The following is an 18,029-nucleotide window of genomic DNA, read 5'->3' on the forward strand; positions in this document are numbered from 1 at the left end:
CAGGGAGAGCGGGAGATAGGTGTGGGGGAGGATGAATCTAGGACCAGTTTCCCAGTCCATCAGGGTGGATGAAAAGTTGTTCCCTCTGGGCATTCCCCTCCCTTCTTCCTGCTACCTTTAGTGCTAGTGAGTCACAGAACCAGGTTAAGGTGGTTCAGGGGAGGTGAAGGCCACAGCAATGGGGACAAGAACCAGAACTAATAGCAGACACAGGTGTCTATACCATGTTCTCTCCCTAAGGCTCTTCAGCATGTTTCCCTAAGCCTGCACAGCTAACTACCACAGACAAAGCTAAATGGCTGTACCCTCCATCCTGCAATGCCTATGAAGCCTCGACATGGCTCACCTTCTCTGAACTTGCAAACCAAAATTTTTATTACACTTGGGAGGAGAGCTGGCTGTATAATCCAGGCTGGCCTAGAATTCTCTATATGGCCCAGGCTACTCTTGAACCTACACAATCTTTCTGTCTCAGCCTGCCCTTGCCTGCCCTAGCCTGCCCCAGCCTGTTCCAGCCTGCCCGGTACAGGGATGGGCCCAGGTGAATGACCATATCTAGTTTGTCAACTCTGCTATATTTTCTTTAAACAAAACCTCAAATGCCCAGTTTTTCAATGCACTTGCCTTGAGCTTTAGAACTCACGTGGTCATCCAGTCCTACCACATACCTCCCTCCACTCAGGGGTGGCATGTACCAGAATCGGGGTAATTAGGAAGGATTTCACCTTCCAAAGGAGTGACAGGAACATCTGGCTGTGAAAGCACTGGCCATGCCTCTGGATAGAACCTGGTGTTTCTGTTCCCAAGAGAGTTAGGAAAGCCTGCATCTGCCTGTGGAGGAGCTGGGGTTCTGGTGCCCATTGGATCCAAAACCAATGCTGGGTCCTTGAAATCCACGACCTCTACCTCTCCCACAGGTGGCCCCTGTTTGATTTGACAGACTGAAGAAGCCAATTCTGTTTCCCGGTAGGATGCCCAGTTACCAGGTGCTGGGTGTGGCAAAGGAGAAGCGTGATCAGAATCTGGAGACGTGGTGCCAACATCCACAAAGCTCGAATTATCCTTTGATTTGAAAGACACATCAATACATCGATTCTGCTGTGGTCTTCCAGGGCCTTCCCCGGTTCAATTGGTGGGTATTCTACATCCTCTCCATTCTCCTTGTGATAACTGCAACTGTCCTCAGTACAGATCTCCAGGGCTGCAGCATGGTTGAAGGAGTGCTCCAGCGCTGAGGAGCAGGCTGTGGAATGGTCACCTCTGACCGTGACTGGCCAGACATTGTCGAGGGCCAGCCTGCTGCTGATGTGAAAAGCCCACGCCCCAAGAATCCCAGGGTTGCTTAGTCTAAGAACAGAGGAAAGAGTGGATTGTAACCAGTCCATTCATCCTCCTTCAGAATTCATATTGAAATCAAAAGACTTTAACGATCAAAGTCAAACTTTCCATGCTATGTCAAACAGAAGCAAAGCTTCTAAGTAACTGAGATAAATACCGTACAGGAACTTTGTTATAAGCTGCCTTTTGTCTGGCATTGTGTATGGAACACTAAGCCATCAGGTTACATGTCTGCTCCAGAAGCCCAAATCAAATATTCTGTCAAAAACCTGGCTGTCTTGAGAGCAAACATGGAATGCAAGAATATTTTATGCTTTCTCGACGTGAATGAAAACTTAAATCAGACTCAAGCTTACTTAAGCTTAAAATTCCTAAAACACTTAAATAGTACTGATTTCTACAAGCCGAGCCTACACCAGTGCTTATCAGTCTTCACTGTGCTCTGCAAGATAGGGGTGGTAGCTGTGCTAGTTCTTAGTGAGGAAAAAGTTGGTTTTGAGAGGTTAGCTAATCTTCAGATCATACAGCCAAAAGTTGGCAAAGCCACGGCAAGAATTTCATGGTAACATGAAACTTTGTCTTCCAAACATCGCTGTGTACTCTGATTCACATGGCCTAATTTATTAATGACAGAGGATGATAGATCTATCAGTACTTTTTAATGACCAGGTCTAAAACAATTTTTGAGCAAAAGTTCAACATAGGTAAGATACAAATGTATTAATCAAAATGAGGCTCAGTATTTGGGAACAGATCTTCATTTTCTCTGTAGAGTAGACCATGAAACCCTGTTAGTTCCCAAGAATCTCTTTTCTTAGAGGAGTCTCACCAGATAGTCCCAGCTATCCTGAAACTTAAGATCTTCTGCTGGGATGTGGCACTACTCTTGCCAGCTCAGTCACCTACTATCTCAGTGTCAATGGTACGCTTGCTGTGAAGAGGACAGCCATGTGTAAGATGACTCCTAACCCTAAGAAAAAGCTCGGGTTAGGAAGGCTCTGGAAGGATGAAGGAACGCCCATTCAGAGCCTGCCCCACATGTGGCCCATATATACACACCCACCGAACTAGATAAGATGGATGAAACAAAGAAGTGCAGGCTGACAGGAACTGGATGTAGATCTCTCCTGAGTGACACAGCCAGAATATGGCAAATGCATAGGTGAAGGCCAGCAGCAAACCACTGAACCGAGAATGGGACCCCCATTGAAGGAATCAGAGAAAGGACTGAAAGAGCTTGAAGGGGCTTGAAACCCCATATGAACAACAATGCCAACCAACCAGAGCTTCAGGTGACTAAGTCACTACTCAAAGACTGGCCCTGGGCTCCAACCGCATAGGTAACAATGAATAGCCTAGTAAGGGCACCAGTGGAAGGGGAAGCCCTTCATCCTGCCAAGACTGTACCTTCAGTGATCGTTATTGTTGTGGGGAGGGTGGTAATGGGGGGAGGATAGGGAGGGGAACACACATATAGAGTGGGAGGGGAAAGGTGTTAGGGGGATGTTGGCCTAGAAACCAGGAAAGGGAATAACAATTGAAATGTAAATAAAAAATACCCAATTTAATAAAGATGGAGAAAAAAATGACTCTGGAAAACGGGACCTATCCAATGATATCAATCCTGTGTTTGCACGAAATACCAAAGCTCAAATTATTCCAGACTATGTAATTTCCTCAAAAGTCAACAATCAAGAATAAGAGGGAATGGATAAAAAGAGGTATTAAGATTCACTGAATCATATAACGAGATCTTTGTTCACTGGGGCAAGTATTCATCATTCTAGTCTAGGTTTCTACTGCAATAATGAAGAGAGTTGAGGTTTTCTTCAGTTCTCTATCTCTCTTTCATTCTTTGCACTGTCCACTAGCCACTACCTGTACCCAAGTGTATTCATGATACTCTGCTGTACTGGCTGGATTCTGCTACCCTGATGCAGACCTGAGAAGAGATTGCCTCAATCACACAGGCCTGAAGGCAAGTCTGGGGGAGGGGCGTCTTCTTGGTTAATGATTGGTGGGAGGAAGAGCAGTTCACTATGGGTGATACCACCCTAGGGTACCATCTCTGGTTGTGTAAGAAATCAGGCTGAGTAAGACAGAGGAACCAACCAATAATAATGTTCCTCCATGGCTTCTGCTCCAGTTCCTGCCTCCTTCTAGGTTCCTGTCTTGCTTTAGTTCCTGCCTTGGCTCCCCTAATGCACTGTGTGACCCAGGACAGTAAACCAAATAAACCCTCTCCTCCCCAATCAGGTCAGTGTTCGTCCCTTCTGTGATTTGTTATATTCAATTGCTAAGGTTTCTTTTCATTTTTTGAGACACAGTCTCATGTAGCTGATGATAACCTTGAGCTTCTATTCCTCCTGCCTGCACCTCCCAAACACTGGGATACCAGGTATGATACTAAACCCTGTTTGTGTGCCACCAAGGTCAAAACTCTGGGCTTTGTGTCCTCAAGGCAATGTTCTACCAGCAGAGCTTCAACTCTTGCCCTCAGTTGGTGCATATAGAAATTAGGGTTGCAAATAAAACACACCACAGAAGACAAAACTCCAGGCTGAAAAAATGACTTAGCAGGGAAAGCCACTTACCTACAAGAGCTTAGAGCTATACCCAGAATCCACGTGGTGGGGGAGAGCACAAACTCTGACAAACTGGATTCCGACCCAGACACCTCCCCACCAGCTGGCTCCAACCCCCAACTCCCACACAGTAATGTAATTTTAAAAACTGAAACCAATCAGTAAGAAGAGACCCTGGAACCCCAGCCCATCCCACAGCAGGGTATTGCAGCTGGGAAACCTCTTGAGTTTGGAAGTGGACAGCTTCAAAGCTTCAAAGAGTAAGAAAATACAAAACATGGAAGAGTGGAGCAAAATAAATGCCTTCTAATGAGACATAAATCAATATCCTGGCATTTGCCACATCGCCTGGTGGGAATCTAAACAGTTAATTTACCCTCCACACTGAGGTCGTTTATGAATGCTCACAGATTGAATTTGTCTCCTAGAAAGAAAAACTGTATCACAAAACAGAACAGACATGCTGGCCTGCCTGTGACTAATCCCTCCCAGGAACTACTCTCTTCCCTACCTGAATATGCATATGTTTCAGAAGAGGCCTGCAAACATGAATAATGTATGACCTCTGTTGGAGGAAGAGATTCCAGGACTAGGAAAATGTTCTCCTTGGAGGGGCACAGCAAAGCATCCAGAGGGAGCTAGGACCATGATCCTGAGCTACTTTAGTTTACAAATGTTGTCCTCTGGGCATGTGTGATGCAATGTTTCAACCCTTAAGACAACGATACTGACAGGAAAAAAAGCCTAAGAGACAGTGTTAAGTATGGAAACACTGAATGGGAGGCAAAGCCCACGCTGAAAGGGGAGGTAGCAGAGTTGTCACTCAGAGTAGTGGTAGGATAATTCTGACTTGCATTTTATGTTATTCCATTGTCTGTAGTTTGTCTCATTTTATTAAGGGTGAGGCACACCAAATCTGTCAATCACTCTGGTCATGTCTCACGCTGCTCCTTTCTGGCGCACGCCTGTGTCTTAAAAATTGTAGTATTTCAAGCACTCAGCCCTCCTTCCAAGGGGCTCTAGGTACAACCTGGGGAGAAAGAGTCTTTAAGCTAGAGGGTAAGAGGTTAGAGGAGAAAGGATAGAGGCCAACTGCTAAGTCTGTTCTAGAGTCTACACTACAGAGCAGGTGAGATGGAAACCAAGACTCAGTACGGATCACAGAACAGGAGGGGACACTTGTATGTAGAGCCCTTGGAAATAGGGCTGAGTGCTTGAAATACTATGATTTTTAAAGGCAGAGCACCTGGACACCAACAGCATCTGGGAAGGACCAAAAATCACAGAGTATTACAATGAGAATTGGTACCTGCATAGCCATAAGAAGCTGTGCGTGTGCACGTGTGTGCCCGTGTGTCTGTGCCTGTGTGTGTGTGTGTGCAAAAAGCATGTGAGGAGAAAGTTGTGTTTCCCTACTAGAGCCATAAAGGCCTTCATACACCTGCTCACACACACATGCATGCACATGCACGCACGTGCAAGCGCGCTTGCACACACACACACACACACACACCACACACACACACACACACACACTATCATCCATTCACTCCGGTTCTTCACTGCCTCCTTTGATGCTTTCCAGAAATATCAAAATTGCAGGAGAGGGGCAGAGTGAGTGTAACCGGAGTGACTGATAAAATGAACCAAAATACAAACAACCAGATAACGTGAAATCCAAGAAAGAAACACCCTATCTACTCTGCATAAGAGATCACCCCTGTATCCATACTTCAGAGATGTATTGACTATGGCTCGGCCATTTACTTCTGACATAAGCACCTTTCATAATTTTGGTAAGACTATTGGTAAAACTGGGAAGATAGTTATACTTACCGCCTACAAGTTGAGAAAGTTTTAATTAAGATAATATCTGCAAGGGTTTTATCACAATGCTCTGCAGATAAAGTGATCGGCAAATTTTTGCTCTGTCACTCTATCTGCTCATGATCTAGTTTGACTGAGAAGCAACTATGGGAAGCCACAACGTAACTACTGTGGGCTAAGCTAGTATTGCAAAATACAAAGACAAAAGTGTCCACCTGAAGTCAATAGTCTCTTAGGAGCACCAACTGGACAGACACCTGCAGAATAACCTATTGCACCACTAGCAGAATAACCCACTGGGGAGACTAAGAAGTGGATTTGTCTCTGGCAACGCTGTGGGTAAACCAGTCAGCATGATTTCTGGTGATGGTGCCAAAAGAAACCTGAGATGAATAAAAGACTCATCTACCTCCGCCCCATTATACTACTCATAATTTAATCCTTAACAATACCTGTTTGAAAGACTGAATCATGATGCCTCCTCTCCAGAAATCATTAACCTGAAAAGTGCCCACTGAGGCAGTTAGTTATGCCTGGATATTTTTATGTAGCCCCAAGAACAATGTTTTTCACAGCAAGCTCCAGTAGTTCTGCAAAAACATATAATCACTGCTGGTTCTGGTTTCTATGCCTGACAGATAGTGCAGGAAAAAGAAGGAATCTTTTAAATATTGGACAGCCTGAAGCTCCAGAGGTCCAGCTTAGCTCTTGGTTTTCAACCAGCGACTTTCTTAGAAGCCACCAGAGGTTATTATCAAATGGTTTCTGGCCACTAGAGATAGTGTCCCTCCTAAATGTCCTTCCAGTGCATAGCACAGTCACACACTCCACATTACTCACTGGTAGAGATTCTTCACCGACTGCTCACTGTTAGTCAGGCTGAAATACAGGGCTTTTCTCTTCACATCATCTGCTTCCCCTTGGCCGAATCCCACCTTAGCAGGAAGCTGCGGCTGGACACTGTAGGATTCTTTGGGGTGAGTTCCAAAAACTGAAGACCATTGGGAGGATAGAGAAAGAGGGCATAGGAATCACATTCATCGGATGCCAGAACGGCCTGGAAAGTGTTCAGCTGTGGACAAAAAGGAATTGCAGACACCCTTAAACAAAGAAATAAACAAAAGAAGAAAATCAGAACACAGGTAAGGTGTTCCAACAAGGGGGCGGAGGCCAGATCCTTTTTAGGATTTTCCCATGTTGGTTTTGAACATAATCGCCTTTAGAATTCTGTCTTCAAATTACAAATATAATTTTGTAAACCATGCTTTTTTTTAAATCTTTTCTACCAATTTGGATCAATAGTTAAATAATGCATAAATGAAACACTGGTTTAAAATCTTTAAGATTGCAGGGAAGAGGATTAAGAAGAACTAACTAACACTAAGGATATTTGAAAAAGCCATATGAAGGGCCAGAGAGACGGACAGTTAAGGGCACAGGCTGCTCTTCAAGAGGTCCTGGGTTCAATTCCCAGCACCTACTCGCCCATGGTAACTCACCCCTGCTTGTAACTTCAGTTGCAGGACTTCTGACAGCCTCACACAGACATACAAGTAGGTAAAAGGTCCACGAACATTAAAATACAAAAGCCATATGAAAAGCTACTTGCCAACTTACAAGGAACGTTACAAGGTGGTTAATTCTCCTTCCATTGGCTACAAGTTCTCAAAAAGTCCAGAGCTAGATGTAGGACACCTTGCTCTCAAGTTGTTGGTCGAGGATGTCACAGAGATGATACCAGAGTTGTCAATTCTCATTGCTCAGGGCTACCCATCAGAATGTGATGGTAAGATCCTATAGTTGATAACACCACACAAGTAGTTCAAAGAACTTGAAGACATCACACAGACCTGCCTGCACAGTACTTAAGCAGGAAGCTTCCACCCCTGCTAGCTTTATGATGCTAGAAGTTGTTATGCAGACTATTCTCACTCCACTGTGACTACTCAGGGCTACATAACAAAAGCCCTGGCAAGATGTACTCATGGGTGCTCCATAAATGGCAGGAATGCATTGAGGATCACCAATCATTTTCTGGGTGGATTCAAGGTCTGCACTACAAGAGGAAACTTTTGCCTGGCATTGTAAATCTGGTCAGGAAACCATGGCAGAGAGGCTCATAAGCCCTGGGAGTGAACCATAACTACTATTTTCTTAAATGGATATATAGTATCAAACTATACCAGTTACAAGCTCAAAGATTAACACAGCTCTCGGTGGTCATTGGGGGAGCATCTTCATACAGTGGATGGTAGTTAATACTCATTCGTAACTAGTCTGAGTATTGAGAATGAACTCTCTGTGGAGAGCTCAGCCACAGAAGCTCCCACCGTATCAAGTTACCTCAAGGCTCAGGGAATATTGGAAAGAAAAGAGGTGGAAAGAGTTTAAGAGCCAAAGGTTGGAAGGAGTTGGATCAAAACAATGACATGTTCTCATGATATGGTCGTTGAACTTACAAACTCAGTACAGTTGGTGTCCAGCAGAAGAGCAAACCACTCAACATTCCCGCACGGATGTGGTAGGGCACTGAAGCCCCTGCCTGCAGCTGAGAAGATTCTGTAACTTGAGAACTGTTAGGGGAGGGTTTTCTTTAGGGGTATGGTCCCTAGTGAGTGGACCATACTGCAGTGGTGGCCCCTCACTCATGAGTAGGCTTCTCTGTATTCAAGGGATTATTCAAGTGGATATACTGAAATATACTGTATCAATGTATGAAATTCTCAACAAATAACATTATAACAGTGTATTTAAAAGTGGTAAGGTTGTAAGCTTCTCCAGTCCAAACTCTTTGAGAGTTCTGGACAAGGACCAAAATTGACTTGCTCATTCCTATACCCTCAGGTTTTATTTTGTGTCTGAATGGCTTTCGCATCCATATATCATATTAGCATCCATGCATGCACCAACCCATGCATCTAGCAATCCATGCATCCATCTGTCCATCCATGCATCCAACATCCATATGTCCATCCATCTATGCATCCATGTATGCATCCATCCATCTATGCATCCATCCAGCATGCATCCAGCAAGCCATGCATCCATCCATCTATGCATCCATCCATCTATGCATCCATCCATCCATCCATCTGTGCATCCATCCAGCATGCATCTATCCATCCATCTATGCATCCATCCAGCATGCATCTATCCATCCATCTATGCATTCATCCAGCATACATCCAGCCAGTCAGCAATGCATCCATCCATCCATCCATGAATCCAACATTCGTGCATCCAGCAAGACATGCATCCATCCATCTATGCATCCACCCATTGCCTACTGCAGGCAACACTCAGTAAGGAAGCAGCTGATCAAAAGGCATCCTTACTGATTTCACAGCCAAACTCCCTTTCCTTTTCAATCTCTTTACTACCCGAACTATCTTGTCACATTGCAGATGAAGAAAGAGACCCAAGGGCTTGCTTAAGGTCAGGCAATGATTAATGGTGGAAGCCAGCCAGACCCAACAGCTCATACCCTGCAATAGACAGTCAACTGAACTCTACCAAACAAGCCATTCCAGGACACCTGCTCTGACCCAATCTCCTTTCCCAGGCTCAGCTCCACTAAGCCCTCTACACAGTGTTTAAGGGTCCCCACTCCTACTAAGTGCTTTGATGCTGTGTCCATATTTCCCTGCCCCAAGAAAATCCTTACCAGCAAGCACTGCCTTTAGGGGGTTGAGGACTGTGATTCCCTGCGGAACCCCTTCCATCCTTCAGCACCTACTATGTTGGTTTTCCAGTATGTATTTGGCTCCTGTTGGTTGTCTGGTTTGGCTTTGGCCTCCACTCACTAACCCATCTGAATATTAATTCATCGGGGTTGTCTACCCTCTAAACCACATTATGTTTGATGCTGCAGTCAGGACAGAGCCAAAAAACTATGCCCCAAGAGCCTGAATTATAGGAGAGAGAAACAGCCAGGACTGGAATTTTAGGAGAGTGACTGGGGACAGGCATGGTGGCAGAGGCCACAGAAAAAGGAGAGTGTCCAGGACATCAGAGTGGGGTAGGGTAGCATCACAGTGGCAGCCAATGAATGAAGATAAACACTGTGGGAGCCAAAGCAGACCTAGATGAGAGTTGGAGTCTGAATTAACACCAGGGTGACTGTGCAATTACTCCCTGATATTTCATTTACCGAGTTTCAAAGGGACCTTTTCTGCCATTACCACCTTCTTCCACCAAAGAATTAGTTAAGGGATGCTCCACTGGCTTAGACGCTGTAGTTGGCTTCTCTCACTAGATCATATATGCTTTACAATTTAATAGGGAACTGGGGAGACAGTTCTCTTACGAATACTCGCTTTATAAAGAAGGTTGTTGACAAGAAGAAAAAGAAGTCACTTATTGGTATCATTACCTCTTCATTTTGCTAAACAAGACAAACTGACACAGCAAGAACCTCAAAACTGAATACAAGGAACGAATGTGTCCTTGTGTTTTTTTCTGCCTTGTTCTAGAACATCTCAAATGTTACTTTTACCTTTCTGACACGTAATGCTAAAGTACAGCTTTGAGGTTTGGGTAATAAGACAAAGAAATGCAGATATTAATATGGTTTCAAGAAAAAAAAACTCTGTAGCTCCTCTGTATTCTCTAAATGGAAGAGTCTGCTTACCTTCCTTGTTTTTCAAAAAAAAGTTCATGAATTCAGTCCCCACATTCTACATTTGTTGCAGCTGTAGTCCTCAAGTATGTCATCTGCGGGGCTTGACCCTCCCCAGAAAGGTCAAAACCTCTAAGTTTCCAACTCAGGTACATGAAGAACATGCGTCATCCATCATCAGTCAGGGTAGGGCCAGAGGCTGCCAAAGCTTTATTTCAGTCACAACAAAGTTCAAGTAGGAGATAAAAAGCCGAACTAATAATCCCTCCTTAAATAACCAACTGTGGAATCTCCTGGTATGGTGGCCACAGTCAGCTTCACAAGATAAGGGAGAACCAAGGCTCTAAATATAGAGAAATTCCATATGATAAGGGATGTCTACATGTGGAGATCAGAAGGCAGTGGGGAGGAGGTCTGGGGAGAAGTGAGGAGGCTGTGATGGGAGATCCTGACTTTTAACCTGGAGATCTGCACATGTAGTGCCTTACTTGCTCTATGTCTTTTCTGTGTCACCTTTTGGCGAAGCACTCACTTCAGATGGAGAGTTTTTAATTTCCTCATCCCCACTAAAAGAGGCAAATAACAGGGGAGAAAACGACAAAAACTTCCTTTTAATATAGTTTATGATCCCAAAGTACATTCCGGAAGAGTTGAGCTGCTTGAAATCTGCCACACATGAACCCCTTGTCAGGGCTACAGAATTCCACACAGAATTACTAAGAGGCCACTTCATAGGCCCTGAAGAGCCTCTCCTTAGAGATCCCCTCTGTCTGACTCTTTTCCAAAGGGAAAGGCCCTCACATTCCCAGAGACAAGTTTTCCAAGAGTCCTCCACACTGGTTCTGAAGGTAAGCCCTCAGTTGCACTGCCAAAACCTGTACAAGAGTCATGGCCTCCCAACCTCCCCAAAGAGAAAGAGAGAGTGCCAGCTAGGAGAGGATCTCTCCACAGGTTGGGGAGCAGTACAAAGAGGATCAGGTCAGTGTTGCCCAGCTGCAAGGTCTCCAGTTTCCTGTTCAGACAGAAAACCAGAAGGCTTCTCAAACATACCATCCAACAAGGGTAAAACATCAACCAGCAGAATGATATCTTTACAACAAGGGATTTGACTATTCAGCCTTACCAAAATGATAACAAAATAAGAAATGAGGTGATTCCTTCCTGGGGGGACAAAGTTCAATGCTCAGTCTTCCTTAAGGACACATTCTCTGAAAGTGTAAGGCCACTGATTCTGGCCTCCGATTTTTGGTTGTATGTTACTTTTTCCCCATTCCCATGGGGACACTGATGTGCTTGGGGTATTCCAAATTCACCCCTGTACTGCAGACTTAAGAGAACGCCTAATGCTTTCACGATGGCATAGTGTATCCTCCTTCATATGTAGTCTTCAAGGACACCTAAGCAGTTTTCTTCAACCCATTTTCATATATCTACTTATTCTCTATCCTCGCTGTCTTCACTGACATGTGGTAAATTACACACGTACTGTTCCTGTGGACTCTAGCTCCATAAATTAAAAGCTCCAGCTAAATCCAAAGTTCTTGATCAACAACTGTCACCTCTGCACCAAATCAACACACACCATTCCATGTTAAAGCATCCAGGGACCAGCTGTGATGCTCTCTATAACCATCCAGGAAACAGTCACCAGGCATGTCTCTGATAAAGTATCTTGATTAGATTAATTAAGGAGGGAAGACCCACCCTAAATATAGACACCACCATTCCCTGGGCTCAGGCTTGCACTGCATACAAAGAAGAAAGAAAGCTTAGAAGCAACACCCATCTTTCTCTGCTTCCTGGCTACAGATACAATGTTTCCATCCTTTTCTGAAGCAACTTCCACGCTCCCATCCCTCTCCCAGGATGCAGCCCAGACTAGGGCAAGCTCTCCTACCACTCACACTCACTTTCCATTCCTGTGGTCCTTCCAACCCAGAGGAAATTCCTCATCAACAAAAACCTTCGACATACTATCTAACTCAGTTATAGATAACACCCTCCTCCCCAGTGAGAACACAACAGCCTTCCCCTGACACCAAAAACACACAGAGCAACAACGACCACGATGAGGACAACAACAACCCTAACAACAGCAACAACAACAAAAAATGGTACCCATCATTACTCAGATCTTCCGGCCATAACCTCTTTGCTCTATGAAGTGACAATTTAAAAATCTCAGATTAACTAAATGTACATTTGTTCATTTTAGTAATGCAGTTGCACCATGCCATTCTTGCATGCCAGGTAGAACACTCTGTCACACCCAGTGTGAACATCCTGGAGGGAATGAAGAAAGCAGAAATATTTCACACTGTAAAGATATTATTCCTCTGATATCATTTCCAGTGACTAATATTAATATTACTATAACAGATGTAAGAAAACTATGTAGAGATCACAGAATCATCCAGGCAAAGGAGATTCGTGTGTGCCAAAATCTACCTCAGAAATAAAAAAAAAAATCTATCAAAGCAAGAGTTCAATCCCAGGGTCTTCAAAGTATTCAGAAGAGCCTTCCACAGGAGTAATTGAAAACACATCTTGTGCTCAAAACCTCATCGAATGGAACAAGTCCTGAAGCCCATTCAGCCTATGGCAATATATGAAGAACAATATGGATGTTTGGAAAAGTTAAAAAACAAGAAAGCTACAGAATTTTCCCCACCAAATTCCCCTAGAAAAAGATAAGAAAAACAAAGGGGAAAAAACCCAAAACAGTAATTTGGAAAACCCTCCATTTAAAAAGTACTTATAAAGAGGTCCAGAGAAGGCTCGAAAGGTAAATAAATCCCTTGCCTTGAAATCCGAGTTCAGTTTCAGGAACCCATGTAAAAGGAGAGAACTGGTACTGGGAGGATCTCCTCCCAATCTCTGCATGTGCACCCTGCTACGTGCACACATAAATCATACAAAAACACATACCATACATGTCCTACACACATACCATACACACACCCCACATAAATATCATGCACACACAAGTGGCCTCAATGCAGTATTCACATACCATACAAACACCACATAGTCACACACAACATGCATACACCATATGCATATAAACACACCATACAGACACACACAAGCACACACATCATGCACATACACACATCGTACACACATACCATACACAAACACACACATCACACACAAACATATACAAACACACACATAATGTGCAAATGCAGACATACATACACATCATGAACATGCAGACACACAATTTCATATACAGCATAAACATAGATTATTTACATACACACACACCATACATAGACATACATATTCACATGTAGCATGTAAACATATACGTACACATACATGCACACACAGAGAGAGAATAAAATGAAATAAAGCAACCAAGTCCTTACATAAAGGAGTTCTACCACAAGATCGTTACATGGCAGGAACAACACATCGCCTTGGTTAATTCTCATGACAACCCTAAAAAGTCAGCACTACCACAATCTGCAGCTTAGAAAATGAAGACCGAGGGCTTGTGTCTTCCAAGACCACTGCTGCAAGTGTTTTCTGCCTTGTTCCTGACTACACAAGTACCTGGAAGGTGTAATGAAAGAATTACTGTGCCTATGGGTGTTGCTCATTCATGAAGGACTTACTTAGCTAACCTTCATGAGGACTTGTGTTCAACTCCCAGAACTGCAAAATTGAAGGAAGAGCTGGGAATATGGTTCAGTGTGAGGAGTTGCTACTCAAGCATAAGCACCTGAGTTTGATCCCTAGAATACACACTGAACAAAAACAGTCATGGTGTCTGTCAGTCCCAGATCTGTAGTCCCATAAGAAGGAAGGCAACTCCTCGAGCCTCGTCACCCAGCAATCAATCCTGGCTTAGCTGCTGAGTACTGGGTCAGGGGGAGGTGTGCCTGAAAATGATTTGAAAGGGAGCTGGATAGAGTGCTCAGCAGGTTAAAGGCACTTACCTCCGAAGCCTGATGACCAGAGCTCAATTCCCAGACCCCATCAAGGGGGATTAGCAGAGAGCTGACTCTGAAGTTGTGCTGTGACTACCACAGTGTCAAAGCATGCACACATATGCAGAACAAATAAATAATTTTGAAAAGGTGGATAGTGCCTAAGGAATGACACTCAAAGTTCTTCTCTGGTCTGCACACACATGCATCTCCACACAAATGTGAGCCATGCATGAATGTCTGTGTGTGCCTGCACATGCGCACACATGCGCAGGCACACACAGAGACACAGGTACTGCATGCACGGACACCAAAAGGAAACTGTCAAAGACTGTTTCTAATGAAATGTTGCTAATGAAATGCGAATCCTAAGTAGTAAACTCATCTCTCTGGGGCTGTAACCTTCACGTCAAATAAACACTAAAACACTTGGGACCCACCGCAGCCTCAAGACCCCGGAGCCTCAGTGCAAATGCTTCTTGCTCTAATTTTTGTTTGTTTGTTTGTTTGTTTTTTCTGTTGCCAGTGGCTAGCTAATTCAGCTGAATTTTCCTTGGGAGCAACAGAACAGTAATTTCATAGTGAGGTTATCATCAGAAGCATCCTTCACAGCAACTTCACTCCAGTTCACACTTCCTCTGAATATGGCTTCAAGAACTGTCCCAGCACCAAAGCCACAATGAACACTAAAACACTAACCTTATTTATTAGATGTCTTCAGAAAAAGCGCAGCGATTGGTACTGTAACTACTTATATGATTCGTGTACAGAAAATGGGTCTTGCATGAAAAGTGTAAGAAAGGGGAAAAGTATGTCTTCTAAGGTGACTTTGCCTCACTTAAGGCAGATTTGGAAATTATTTTCTCTTCTGTGATATAAACAGTTATTACTGTACTTATCCTGTGGGACTGTGTCGAGAAGACAGTATAAAACACTCCTGAAAGAAGGTAAGGAGAGGGGAGCAGAGGGATGGCTCCCTGGTTGAGATCATTGGCTCTTCCTCCAGAGGACCCATGTTCATTTCCCAGCACTCACATGACAGCTCACAACTGCAGGTAATCCGGTCCAGGGTATTCCATGGGCACTGCATACAACGGTTTGTAGGCATATGACACATGTGCATAAACACAATTTTAAAAATTTAAAGAGAAGTCTGATGGTGTAAACAAACAGACTATTTAACAGTTGTCTAAGTAGTTTGCCCTTCGACCCTTACTAACTAAGGTCACCAGAAAGACTGTGGCTGAGCTAGTAGAGTGCCTGGTCAGCCTGCACTCTCAGTTCAGTTCCCATCAAATGGGTAGGGTGTGATGCTGCACACCCACTATCTCAGCACAGGTCAGTCAGGTCAAAAGGATCAGAGATTCAAGATCATCCTCCATTATGAGGTTTGAGGCCAACCTGAGATGCATGGGGGGGGGGTGATCAAAAGCAAAACAAAAGGAACAACATAAACGTCAGACTCCCCACTTCAAATCGTTCAAGGCTGCCTACTTCCAGGAACCAATTGCAGTCCTCAGAGGGGACAACTTCTCTACCCTTGAGTGCTCCTGCATCAGATCCCAGAACCCTGCTCTTCTGAAAGACACTGTGCCTGCCATGCCCCTAGTACATTAACCTCCAGCGCACAGGCTGATACATGCTCTGCCTTCTATCCTGGAGAAATCGCTTGCTCACTGAAACCTACCCAAATGGAATCCCTGAATCAAGATGGGTCAGGAGGAAGCTCTAGCTGGAGAGTCTACCATATTACCACAACAAAAGGTTATTCCAGAAAAAAGAAAAAAGAAAAAAGAAAAAAAAACCTGTAAAGGGCCTTAAGTTCCCTCAGAGTCTTTGGTATCTGCACCTTAGTCCCTCATTTTACTAAGCGATTTTCTTATTGTTGAGGAGCAGAATCAAGGGAATGCCTCTTAGCCAATGTCTTAGTTTCCTGTTCAAGCCCAACCCTTCTGTTTATTCAGCTGCAGGGTACCCCTCACTTACCTCTCCAGACCATGCAGCCCCAAGCCTGTCCTCCTCCTAGGCGCCCACTTGCTCCCAGGTGGCCAGGAAGAAGTGGGTAGTGGGGAAGCTGGACCCGGTCAATGGGAAGCCTGTGCACAGGTAGCAAGCAGCCAGACACAGCACAGCCCAGGAGGTGTCCTCCATACAGGATCCAGCCACTGCTGTGACTCGATTGGATGTCAGCCAGGAATGGGGCGATGGTTGGTAAGTCAGTAGGTAAATCATCAATGACATATTAAGTCTCCCTGGGTAAGTCCTGGGTGGTGATGATGCCATTGGTGCCCACCTACAATAAGACCACAGGGCGGTGAGACAGTTCAGCAGGTAAGGGCACTCTGCTGTCAAACCTGATGACTTGAGTTTTAGGACCCGACAGAGGGTGGGATAAAAAAAAAAAAAAAAACTGGTTGTTCTCTGCTCTGCATGAAGTGGCACGTGAATCCCGCCCCACATAAACATTTTTAAAGGGCAAAACGGTGGTCGCTCAAACTGGTGGTGAGCAACCACCAGTCGAATGCACCTAAGGTCTGAGTTCTACTCGGGTCAAGAAGACCCCCTCCTCTTTGCAGGTAGAGACACATTCAGGGTAACAAACTCAACTTTGGCGACAGTGCTCAAGTGCACTGCGACCCACAGGTGCGGCCACTCTTGAACCCACTCATCTTTCTCCACCACTGCACACCTTGGGCGCCGTGTCCTTAATTAGATTGCTATGCCTGCGTGCACAGCCTCCCACCGCCCCTAAACACAAACTGCACTAGCAGCCTCAACTTCATCTTCCTGCCTGGGAAGTCGAAGTAGAGGGGGACGGTTCCAGCTCTCCCTTGAAATGATCCTTATTCCTCCACAGTAGGGATCAAGAAGCTGCAGCGCCACTGCTAAGCCCGGTCCCCAGCGGCGATGACAGTTAAACGTTGAGGTTAGTTGCTCCACACCCTGGGAAGAAACTACAACCCCACACCAAGCCATGCACCTCTGGGAGCTGAACTTACATAGAGGTTGCTGAACTGGTCACTGTAGAAGCAGAGAGGTACTGCTAGCTTCACAGCCGGGGAGCTTTCAACGTTGCCCTCCTGTGGCAGCCGATCTCCCCACAACTCCCCATAAGGAAAGAGCTCCACAGGACGCAGACCCCCAGCTCGTGACAGCAGCACGAGCACCAGGAGCAGCGATAGGCGGTGATGGCGCCTGGCTGTAGGGTCCCAAGACATGCTCATTCCTCCCTGCCTCTGCCCTCCACACCTCGAGTCCTGCAGGCCACTGTGCCTGCCAGATGCCCACTGGGACCTTTGGTCCGCAATGCGGGCCCAAAAACCGCGCTGATTGGCTACAGCTCTCAGCCACTGACCAATCAGCGACTCTGAGAAAGTATGCCAGCGGCCACTACAACTGGTTCTCATTAGGTTTCCTAAGACTGCTGTAGTTTGGTGGAGCAGCCAGCCTGGCAAGGTGAGACTGTTGGCCAGATCTGGTCTGGGCTGTCCCAAGTACTCCTGGGCTACCCACGATTCTCCAGTATGGGTAATGACGCTGCAGGAGGTGATCTCCTGGGCTGGAGGGACACTCGGTGCGCGGGCAGCTGTAAGCTGTAAGCAACTGTGCGCTCTAGGTTGGCAGAGCGAGGGAGGGTAATGAGATTACACACTGGAGTTTTCTCCCTGCCCTGGCGTCCCAGGTACCCCTCTCGCAAGAGGCCAGGCCATCTGATAAAGATTC

General features: G+C 45.2%; 2 pseudogenes across 1 annotated transcript; one reads left to right on the forward strand and one right to left on the reverse strand.

Annotated features, from left to right (window-relative positions):
- LOC148006206 (polyubiquitin-C-like) overlaps window positions 1–18,029 on the forward strand; it is a 1,402,189-nt pseudogene that overhangs the window by 302,619 nt on the left and 1,081,541 nt on the right.
- On the reverse strand, window positions 506–17,744 carry LOC120102190 (uncharacterized; annotated as a pseudogene). The gene is made up of 4 exons (XR_015686262.1): window positions 17,306–17,744; window positions 16,293–16,599; window positions 6,591–6,822; window positions 506–1,347 (listed from the first exon to the last, which is right to left on the reverse strand). The product of XR_015686262.1 is annotated as an uncharacterized LOC120102190, transcript variant X2 (transcript).

Source organism: Rattus norvegicus, chromosome 4 (assembly GCF_021556685.1).
Source record: "Rattus norvegicus strain SHRSP/BbbUtx chromosome 4, alternate assembly SHRSP_T2T, whole genome shotgun sequence".
NCBI classification, from domain to species: domain Eukaryota; kingdom Metazoa; phylum Chordata; class Mammalia; order Rodentia; family Muridae; genus Rattus; species Rattus norvegicus.